Below are 12326 nucleotides of genomic sequence, written 5' to 3'. Positions count from 1 at the left end.
GTGCTTTTGGAGTTGAATATTATGTAAAGAATAAAGCCAGTGTGGTATTTTTATATCACAGAGCATTTGGGTGAGTAGTTAGGAATTTCTACTTATGCAATGGTTTTGAATTATTACAAATGCCTTTTTAATGATAAAGCCAAAACTATCTAATAAACAATAGTATAACTTAAAAATCTGCTTACATTTGAGGAAGAACAAAAGTAAAAATTTCTATTCTAAGTAAACCAGAATGGTGAACACTTACCCCAAAACTGAAATAATGAAAATATGAAGGCAGTAGCAGTGGGCAGTGGGTGCCACATAGCTCTTTGGCAAAAATGTGGGTGACTCTGTAAACACATGACTACATGAAAAACGCTGTAAGGATTGAGGAGTGTTTTGGTAGGGATGCCACATGGAGAAATTCAGTTTGCCGAGCTTTTCACAAGAGGGTGTTTTTTATGAATGGCCCTTGTTGTGAGGAGTAATGTACATCATGTAATGCCTATGTGCTGTCCCTAGGGATTAGGTTTTAGACAGTCTAATTAGGAAATAGTATTCTCCAAAACAAAAGATAATGGAGATTGGGCATTTATGTGAGAAATGTGAGTATTATTCTATATCTCAAACCATATAAAGATACTAATGCATTCTTACTCTTTGATGTAAAATCATTGAGATATCAGACATCTAGAAAAATATTATAAAATATATTTGAATTTGAAGAAAACATTCAAACAAAGTTTCTCCCTGATGCCTAGCTTACATAGTGCCAGAAACTGTTATGCTGTCTGCTATGGGAGACAATTTATCAATGGTGTTAACCAGTGCTGAATCCAGCATGCTATAGTGCCAAGTTACCAGAAAAGATGGGCCTACAGGTGTATAAGAGGTATGACTCTTATACTGTAACTTAAGGTTTTTTGGTTAGATATGATGCCTGATCCACAGAAAGAAATTTTATTCCTGGTACTGTAATCCTGGTAAAAAAAATCCCATGACTTGTAAGACTAGAGGCCAAAGAAGGGGCACATACTGTTACTGTTTTGTAAAATGGTCATGTTGTCAAACTGCTTTCTGAATTCTTATGCTTACACCCATAGTATAGATTTGTGGTACTCACTAGTTTAATTGGCAAAGCTTCTTTTCAAAGTGGGTAGTAGTTAAGTCAGAGACTCAGAAATGATCAAAGAGCCAAATACAAATGGCTTTGAATATTCAGCTGTAGATAGGCCATCTGTATCAATCTCCCCCAAAATAAGACACAAGGAATATTATAAAAGCTACCTGATGGAAAAATTTGACTTCTGCACATAACATGAGCTATCATATACATCAAGTCACAGAAGCTATGATTCCATATACAATAAGATCAATCCAGTCCAAAAATTACAGTATGGATGTAGATGGGACCTATGAGACCCTATCCTCAATGGAAAATCTATAATGGCTGATGGCCACTGAGAGGAAAAGTCACTCCACTTCACAGGCATACCTGCAAGTATGATAGCTATGCACCAATGGATAGTCCCATATTCATGTGTGTATGGGTGGCATTAATTGGACTCATAGATTATTAATAACAATAAAAAGAGGACAAAATGGTTAAACTGGACATTGGTAAATCAGCAATTTGTCTTTTAATAGCATTATAATCAAAATTCAAATATACTGTATTAGAAGTGTTCATAATAGGATAAATAACTTTCATCGATTAAAATCACATAGCACCCACTACTTATTTATACTCTAATTTTAAATAAAACCACTCCTAAGCATACACCTAAAACATGCTCCATGATACCACAAAAGTACGTGCTCCACTATGGTTATAGCAGTTTTATTCATAATAACCAGAAACAGAAAGTAGCCCAATGTCCATCAACCAAAGAATGGATAGAGAATCTTTGGTTTATTTATACAATGGAATACATACAACTCAGCTATTAAAAACAATAAGCACTTGCAAATAAAAACCTATATTTTTAAATAAATAAATGTTTAATGTATCTTTCAATAAAATATTAGTTTTAGAAACATACTTTAGTTTTGTAAACAGTTTTAGTCTGTTTTTTTCCTTTTCATATTGCTAGAGCATGAAACTATTTGGTACCTAAGTTAATAGTTGCTTAAAGAATACATGTTTCTTTCAGATTACTTTTCAAAAAATATTAGGTAGCCTGGGAAAGAGTTTTGAAACATGATTTTATTATAGTCATTCCTTTCAGATTTGTTTTATATTTTATATATAAGCACTGTTGGATTGGTCATATATTTAAACGTAAGTTTATTCTGTGTTTTGAAAAAAATCCGACCAGATTAGTATTCAGTTTTTAAAGTTTTTACACTTGCTTTTATTCTGTAGTAGATTTCCAGTTAACAGCATGTGTATTATCTTCTTTAATTAAAACCCCACACGCAGGTAGCCCTAACTTTTGTTGCATGGTAGTTGGTGAATAATAAGATTTGGAGTAGTAAGTTGCTCTGTACATTGAACCAATAAAGTTATTTCAACTCATATAAAGAATACAGAACCCACTCTTTTCTATGGAGCAAAAGTCACTGTTTTAAGTAAATTAGGTATATGGGTGCCTCTTCTTGCTTCTCCAGACTTTCTCCCTAGGCTAAACCAAGTCAGCTGAGTGGCAATGAACTAAGATTCTCCTTTAAAAGCACTTGATGTCACCTGGTATGGCAGGAGCAGCCAAGCTGAATGGGCCACTTTATTACTTGCTCTTTCATTTCTGACTTTTGCTATACGCTGAGTTCTAGGTGACAAGGCCACAGAGACCTACACCACAAAGCATTGTTAGGCTTGTGTGAGGAAGGTAAACCATTGTTACTTGTGAAACAGTGAATTGACCACGAGTTTGTATGGGCATCCTAGAATTGCTGCTTAGGGAAATTAGTTCTCTTACCCTGAAGGGAGGAAAAATTCCCAATGCAAAAAGCTGTGTTAATAAAGGGGATTCAGCACAAGTCAGAATAATTGTAACTCCTAAGTCTAGTAGTGAATATTTGGATTGCTACCTTAAATGACTGTTTCTAGGATTTTTAAAATGGAACTTTACACTTAAGGTATCTAAGAGCTGAAGACTCTACTAACAAAGTGTTAGCAAGAATATTCTCATTTTCCTTTTCTTCTAAGCCTGAATGTTTCACTTTTATTATGTTCACAATTAATGGTTGTGTGTATCAGTTTCTCCTGAGATTGAAACATTCCACCTCCAACATAAACTCTTTAAGATAGAAGGCAAACAATTCAAAAGCTCTTCAGGAAGTCCCTGAAACTAAGGATTCATTTTGTGTCCCCACTTCCTCGAGACTATATAAGCAGAAAAGACTGCTGAGAGTCACTTTCAAATAAGTCAAGCTGCAAAGAAGACTCCTCCTAAACCAGCCAGGCAGGCTGATTGAGTAGGAGTCGTGAGTCAGCAAGTTCCTACTAGTGGCGTGCTATGGCCTATTCATGTGTAGTAGACACTTCCGCATTTACTAACCAGGAACCTGCCTGACAGCCAGAGGTGAACAAAGACTGAGCTTGTGACCTGGAATCCAATCAGCTGGTGCCAGCTGTGCAGGACAAGGAGTTATGGCCTAAAGGGATGTGAAGGAGGGTATAAAGGCCCTCTCCACTATAACAATAAATGAGGCTGTTTCTGCTTCTCTCTGGCTCCCAGAATCTGTATTGTTAATTCTGCGCCTTCTTACCCGCAAGGACCATCTCAGGGACCGAGAACTAGGACAGCATCTGGTACCGGAACAGGGAAAACAGGAACCCTATGGACCCTGCTTGGATTCAAGTGTTCTTTTTTGCCCTGTTGTTTTCTGGGTTCTGGTTTTCACTCAGGGCTACCACCTTTGTGCCCGCTGCCCTTGATTTAGTGTTCCCTTTGTTCTTGCAAATTGTGGCCCCATGGAAGTCCTTCCCTCTTTGAAACAGGGTCTGTTGGGGGGGGTTGGCTTGCTTCTCCGTAAGTTGTCCCCTTTTTGTTTTATGTTATATACCCCTGGTAGGTGAGTGACAGGGTCCTTTGTTATTCTTTATTTGTGTCTATCATTTGTGTAGGATACATGCTTTTAGATTCAGTTCACCGGGAGTCACCACATAAGGACTGACTCTCCAGGAGAAGGAACCAGGAATTGGCCCTGATGGCCTTTTCCCATCTGGAGTCACCTGTGGGCATACTGCCGAAGCCTGATGAACCAGGGAATTTCCCCCACGAAGCATAAGACATTCAGGTCCAACACATTGTCCTTGTCCATGATAGTCTTACTTTTCTGTGAAAATTCAACTTGTTTTGCTGGCAGAACTACCCTCTCATATTATGGATCCCCAAATCTGGGACTTAAAAACTTTGTTGATTTTCCGAGGCCTAAAGACTAAACTGGCAGACCTTGAGGGATTCTAGAATGAGGTTGCAGTTCTTGAACCTTGGATCTCACCAGAGAACATTTGGGACACCATTTGTGGATGAGAGTGCTTTTCCTCACCAGGAAGCAAGAAGTTAACTCAAACATTACGCCCACCAACTCCCACACCCTCAGTTTGTATGGAATCTTCTGGCCATCATTGTGAGCCTCAATTCCTCTCCTGAGGAGGTGGTCACAGCACACAATAAACTTTGTCAGGAACAGGCCAGTACTAACCTTCCTATTGCCACCCTGCTACAGTCACTACAGAGTGCAAGCAAGCCCACCCCTCCTGAGGAGGAGGAGGAGGAGGAGGAGGAGGAAGAGGAGGAGGATTCATCTTTGTGATGAATCCTCCAGACAACCCTTCCCCTGTGCCTTCTTTAGGCAGATCCTCAGGTTCTTTATGCCTCTCAGCGATTGCTGCACCCTCCTCCCAGTACCTGAGGTAAGATGTGGGAAGCCAGAGCTGGAGGAAACTGCCCCCTCCCCTGCAGCCACACTCATGGCCTTTGTTGTTTCCCAACAAAGTTTTTATGACCCTTCCTGATTTGCTCCACTGGTCAGAACCCGTGTTGAAACATACCCAGTCAATATAGGACCCAATTCATCTATGCAATCATGAGTGCCCATCCCTCTTATTGATTTGTCCCTCATTAGAAAGGTGGCAAAGAAGTCGGGACCCAATTCACCCCATTTTGAGCAGGTCCTGAAACAATGGTCAATGTGACTTCAAACCCAATAGGACTGGCATGGTCTCATCAAGGCAGTTTGGGAACCATTAGTATTTCTGAACTGGCGGTCTGCTTATGATGACCATGCTGAGGCTCAAGCCTGTGATAACATCCAAAACAGCATCACCATTTCCTTGGTCATGGTAATGTGACTCGGGTATTTTACTGATCTGGGCATCCAAGCCCTGATAGGTCAATATGCCTATTTCCACCAAGTTTTTCTAACCTGGCATTCAAGGCCCCTAAGGCCTACACACATTGTGATGCCCTCCACTTACTTTTGCAACATCATTCAGCAAGTGAGGGAGGCCTTCACAGACTTTCTGACCAGGATCTATGGCCCCTCCCTAGATATGCTCATAAAGCAATTGACTTGGGAGGGCCTTGATGCCCCTACACACAATGTGGTAGTAGCTGTCCAAAATGAGGACACCCATAAGTGTGGGTCATGGCCACACAAGATCTTAACCCCAGTGCAGGAGCAATCGCAGCCCTGACTGCTTTGGTTGATGAACTCCTGTCTGACTGGAGTTTGTGACCTGGCAGCCAATCAGCTGGTGCCTACTGCATGGGACAAGCAGTTATGGACTTAAGGGGCATGGGAGGGAGGTTTTAAAGGCACTCTTGACTATAACAATAAAGGAATTTGCTTTTGCTTCTCTGGCTCCTGGAATCTATGCCATTAATTCTGTGCCTTCTTGCTACCTACTCCCAAGGACCACCTGGGGCATGGGGCAGAGCCAGGAGGAAAAAACAGCTGAGCTGCCTGAAAGAGGTTCAGACCCACTGAGTCACAAGGGAAGGAGACTCTCCAACCCATTGAGCATCCTAAAGGCTGGGCAAAGTGTTCTAGGTTGGAGGTTTTATAGTCTGTCATCCATGCTGGGGTGGGCTTTGGTGATATAGCTGTCTTGGAGTATTTCTGTTCCTGTATGTAACCCCTTGCCATATTCCTGTAAATTATCCTAATAAAAGTTGTGGTTCACCATGTTAGATTTTGGTAGTATCCTTGTTTTGGTCTGTTGTGGGCTCCCTATTTGGGGTGAGTAGATATGTGTAAGGCATCTCCACAGGAAAAGTCTTACTATACAGAATTGACAACTAACAGAACCAAAAAATAAGCTGGGGAGGAGTGAGTATGTGGTCCTACCAATATGTAGCAAAGCATGAGGATGCACAGCCTAAAGTCAAACATCTGTAGATACAGTTGCCCTTCCCTATATGGCGCGTACTAGTGTGCCTTTGTGTAATTACAGCAGTTGTATAGTTCTTACTGTAGGTAGTGAGATGTATAACTAAGGCTGTGCCATCACAGTTAGGTATATCTGTGGGAGGAATCCAAGGGTGGCAGGCGTCATTTATGTGGTATGGGGTGACATACTTACCTGCTTGATAAGTGGGGTCCACCATGTGAATACAGATAGATGCCTTGAAAATAGTTGAGTTTTAGAGAAAGTTTTCAGACTTTGAGATTAGCATACAAGGGTCAAAATACACCTGAGGCTGAGATGATGGCCAAAAAGGACCTTGTTTGTATAAAGGAGAAATTGCAGTAATTAAAGGAGATAAAGCTAGCATCTACTGTGTTAGTCTCTGGTTTAGTAAAGCAATCAGTTCAATGAGAGGATGAGACAGAGATGGTAAAAGTGAAAGAAGATAGGTCTAAAGTCTAAACTTTAACAGAATAATCAGGAAAGTCTGTGATCCATTGTGCAGATGGGGACCTTTTAAAATATTCTCATAAAAGAAACTAAGGTGATAAGGAAATACTCAGCAACCCAGATGTCCTTCAGTTGAAGAATGGATGCAGAAAATGTGGTTCAGTTACACAATGGAGTACTACTCAGCTATTAAAAACAATGACATCATAAGTTTGCAGGCAAATGGATAGAACTAGAAAATATCATCCTGAGTCAGGTAACCCAAACCCTAAAGGAAATGCATAGGATGTACTCACTGATAAGTAGATATTAGTCAAAAAAGTACAGAATATCCATTGTATAGCCACAGACCCTAAGAAGTTAAAGAGGAAAACAGGACCAAGTGAAGGTGCTTCGATTCCACTTAAAAGGAAGAACAGCCTAACCACAGGAGTCAGAGGGAGGGTAAGAGAGGGGAAGAGGAGGGGAAATTGGGGCAGAATCAGGTATGAAGGAGACAGGACAGAAATCCAGAGGGCCAGGAGAATGCATGGAATTATGCAGCTGCAGGAGGTGAGGGTAGAGGAAACCTCTAGGAAGTTTCAGAGACATGGGATGTGAGAGGCTCTCAGGACACAATGGTGGTGACCACAGCCAAAATGTCGAAGAGCGGGGAGGGTGAACCTGAAGAGACCACCTCCAGTAGATAGACAGGGCCCCCAGTGGAGCTTTGGAGTCACCAACCCACCTCCAAAATTTCTGACCCAGAATTGATCCTGTCTAAAACAAAAGCAAGGACAAAAATGGAGCAGAGACTGAAGGCTGTCAAGTGACATGTCGAACTTGGGATCCATCTCATAGAGGGGGTTGTCAACAAACCTGACACTATTATTGGTGTGATGTTATACTTAGAGTTAGGATCCCAGCATGGCTATTCTCTGAGAAACTCTACCAGCAGCTGACTGAGAAAAATGCTAATACTCACAGTCAACCATTAGACTGAGGTTGGGGGCCCCTAATGGAAGAGTTAGGGGAAAGGCTAAAGTAGATGAAGGGGATTGCAATCCCATAGGAAGAACAACAGTGTTAACTAACCCAGACCCCTGGGAGCTCCTAGAGACTAAGCCACCAAGCCAAGAGCATGCATGGGCTGATCTGAAGCCCCCATCACATATGTGGCAGAAAACTGTCTTTTCTGGCCTCAGCTTGAGGGGGCATACCTAATCCTGTAGATACTTGATTTACTGGGAAGGTGGATGCTTTCAGAGGCAAAGGCGATGGGGAAATGGGATGAAGATTTCTGGGAAGGTGATTGGGAGAGGGCAACACCTTTAATATAAACATAAATCTCCTCTTCAGCATCCTCTTCCTCCTTCTTTCCAACCTCCTCTATACTCCACATCTGAACCTCCACAGGCATAGTTGTCTGTTACCTGTTGTGTGCTTCTGTCTAATCACCCCCACCTCCCTCCCTCACCTGCTGCCCACAACCTTCTCGACCTCCCTAAGTGCCATCACCTCCTTCATTCCTACTAGTGACTCCCACTAGGTCTTATACTGATGGAATCTAGGTCCTTGGTGAGATGTTGGGCCCCTCTATGTACATGTTCTTCTCTTTGTCTTGTCTTTCTTAAGTAGAAAAAAAGTCTGGAATTTTTATCAAACAAATCCACTAACTTCTTTAAGGAATGTAGATAACTTACCCAGTCATACAATCTTACCTAGCATAATCTCTGTCCTTCTCTCCTTACCCTTACTCCAGAGGAAAAGGGAGTCTAAATAGCTTTTAAGGCTCACTCAGATGATGTCCAACACAATGATTGTGATTTTATCATAGAGGACGTCGCTGTTTTAGTAAGTGTTGTGTTGCTGTGAAGGGACACCGTGATCACAGAAGCTCTTATAAAGGAAAATATTAAATTGGGGCTGCCTTACATTTCCGATGTTCATGCAGGTATCTTGCTAGAGTGTTAGCTGTAAGTTCTATATCTGTATTTGCAGGCATATGGAAGACAATGTGAGCCACTAGGCCTTGCTTGAGGTATTGAGACCTCAAAACCCATTCCCAGTAACATGCTTCCTCTAACAAGGCCACACCTATTCCAACAAGGCCACATGTCCAATAATGTCACTACCTATGAGCCTATGAGAGCCATTTTCATTCAAACCACCATACTGTCCTTCTGATTGACTCTCACTGAAACTATCAGCTAAGTATATTGAATCAGTCCCCTGGCAGGGAGGCCTGGACAAGATGGTTGTCTGCCTCCTGACAAGGCTCCAAATGGCCTTCTATAAGGTTGTCAATTTTGACAAATTGAGAGAGGTTTCACAATGGCCAGATGTAAATCCTGATAAGTTTTTTGCCCAGCTAATCGAGGCTCTTTGTTTTACTAAAATAGATCCAAACTATCAAAAGAGTATGCTTGTCCTCAATACTCACTTTCATTTTCAGCCCCTGACACTGGAAAGAAACTAAAAGGGTTGGGCAAAGGCCCTCAAACCTCTCAGAGAGATTTGTTGAATAAGGGATTTTAAAGTGTTTAATGGAAAGGAGGAGCAGGAAAAGGCTGAAAGGCCTCTTCTGATAGAAATACCAGCTTCTGGCAGTGTTCCTGTGACCTTCACCTCCAAAGAAGACAAACACTGCTGCCCTCTACCCTGGGCATGTTTTAAATGTGGTAATGCCAGCTACTGGTCAGAAAACTGTCCTTCAGATTGCAACCTCTAAGGGGATAGGGATTCCACAGGAAGACCAAAAGAATCAATTAACTTGGCCCCTGGGGTTCTCAGACTCTGAACCACCAACCAAAAAGCACATTCAGTGTGGACCTAGTCCTCCCCACATATATGTACACACGTACAGCTTGGTTTTCATGTGGGTCTCAAACAACTGGAATTGGGGCTATCCAAAAATCTCTTGCTTGTATGTGGGATATGTTCTTCTAGCTGGGCTGCCTTGTCTGGCCTCAGTGGGAGAGGAGCCACCTTGCCTCACAGAGATGTGATGTGCCATGGGGGGAGGGTACACAGAGAGTCCTTACCCACTCAGAAGAGAAGGGGATCAGGGAAAGGATTGTTGGAGGGGATAAAAATGATAAATAAAAAACTATCCTTCAACTTGTGCATTTCTAGGTCTCTGCCCCAAATGTGCAAAGACAGTACACTGGGGTTGGCTACCACACTTTACCTCACCAAGTGAGGTCAGTTCCCTAAGTTTTGCCCCATAGGTAATTTTTCTGATATACTGGGCCTGGTGGCCAAGGATTGATATGACTCTGTGTCCTCATCCCCCACTGCTCTATTATGAAGAACTACCAAGTACTCCAAGTTAAATGACTAGATAGCGAGTTCGTCTGTCACTTTGTATCAGTAACAGCAGCCATTAGCTCTCTAGTTCCCACATACCCAATAACCTTACCCTTGTGTCTTCATTTGTGGGTATTAAGGACTGTCCTCACCAGCCTGGGGCTAGTGGCCCACTTCTCTGCTCTCTTAGGAGCCTCCTAACTACTCATTGCTTCCAGATGCCTACCTTCCCTCCCTCATCATTGTACAAATATATAATGACAGCTACATTTCTCCTCTTTTCATCTAACTACCACATTAGGGACCTTTCTCCTGTTATTGGTTCTGGAGATCCTTTCCCCAACCAACAGAATCTAGATCCTCATTCCCTCCCCTCCCCTCCCCTCCCAGACATTCTTGTTTATCTTAAGGTTTGGAATACCTTCTTTCCTTCAGTTGTTCCCCTTCACCCTCATATTAGGATCTCATTCTGAGAGTCTGAAACCTACTATTGTCAGCCTAAATGGATCTCCTCAAAACCTGGACAAGGTCTTAAATCTATCACAGAATGGCTTCTCAGCAATATTTTCAAGCCTACTCACTTGCTCTATAACACCTCTAGCATGTGTGTTCTAAAACCTGACAGTTTATATTGTTTCATACAAGACCTCAGGAATATTAACACAGCAGTTCTGCCTGTCTACCAGTGGTGTCTAACCTCTTACACTTAGTTTTTTGTGTAGACTCTCCTCTACTTTTTACTTCACTTGTCTGGATCTGAAAGATATTCTTCTTTCACTATTCTTCTATACCCTGACTCACATAATATTCTTGCCTTTACCTGGGAGGACTTAGACATGGGAACAGTATCCCAAATAGCATGGAATGTACTCTCCCAGGGCTTCCAAGCTAGCCCTTAGTTTTTTTTTTTGGCCAGGCTCTGTTCACCATCCCTCATTACCTAGGCTGTCTCCCAGTCAACTGATTCAATGTGTACATGACGTTCTTCTACTCTGTAGTCCCCCACTCTGCCTGTCACAACAGCATGCTATACAAATCCTAAATTTTAGGAAAGCAGGAGATACAGGGTTTCTCCTTCTATAGTTCAACTCTGACCCTCAACTCAAGTACCTAGGCATTTTGCTCACTTTTGGCTCTTGTGATCTCACTCTCAAAAACAGGAAGTACATTGAGTCTCTTTCTCTTACCAGCACTAAGGATGAAATTCCCCTCTTTCTTGGTCTGGTAGTCTATCTTAGAACCTAGATTCCTAACTTTGCTCTTCTTCTCAATCCCTCTATGAAGCTGCCAAGGACCCCCTAACTGAGTCTCCAGGCCCACCTAAAGGTCTCATGCCTGCCCTTTCTCACCTCCCAGATACCCTCATACAGACTTCTGCTCTGATGATCCCAGACCTTGATCAACCCTTTCCATTATACTACATAAAGAGGGACTAGCTCTGGGGGGCCCTGGAACAGATGAAGGGACCCACCTTTGTCCCCATTGCCTATCTTTCTAAAGAGTTGAACACAACACTTAGGGGATGGAAATCTTGCCTGTGGGTGCTGGTAGCAGCTGCCCTACTAGCCCAAGAAGATTCTAAACTCATCTTTTGCTGCTTGCTCTCTGTCCTCTTATCTCTCAGATCCAATCAAATCTACACCTGTACCACTGGGTATTACTTTTCAGAAGACAGAGCCCATGGTCCTCACTAAGACTCTCACACTGACACAAGGCAAGGGCATCAATATATACAAAAATTCTAAATGTACCTTCTACATCTTATACCATCATGCTTCCAAGGGAACATCAATTACTAGTGGACCTTTAATTTTAAAGCTGTTAGAAGCCTCTTATCTTTCCAAACAGGTGGCAATTGTTCACTGGGTAGGTCATCAAGCCCCTACCAAAGACATAGCTCTGGGAAATGCATTTACTCACAAGACTACATAAGTCAGCCAACATCCCTACTCTCCTTCTCCATACTCTTCTTGTACCCTGGACCTCCCATACACAACTCCTACTCATTCCAAGTCCCCAAAACAAGCTCTCCAGGCCATGGGAACCATTGTGGGCTCCCAGGGCTGGCTCCTTCTGTAAGACAGATATCTGTCTCCCTGACTCTCAGGCAAAATCCTTCCAGACAGACATCCAGAAGTCCTTTCATATTGGGTCTCAAGCTCTTCACTGCTTCCTCCAACCTCTTTCACTCCAGCCTTCTTGTTCTTAAGGCAATGCCACACCTGCAATCAAACTTCCCCACAGGGCC

This window comes from Mastomys coucha, chromosome X (assembly GCF_008632895.1).
Source record: "Mastomys coucha isolate ucsf_1 chromosome X, UCSF_Mcou_1, whole genome shotgun sequence".
Classification (NCBI taxonomy): domain Eukaryota; kingdom Metazoa; phylum Chordata; class Mammalia; order Rodentia; family Muridae; genus Mastomys; species Mastomys coucha.
The sequence above is the reverse complement of the archived record's forward strand: the minus strand, read 5'-3'. Positions refer to the sequence as shown.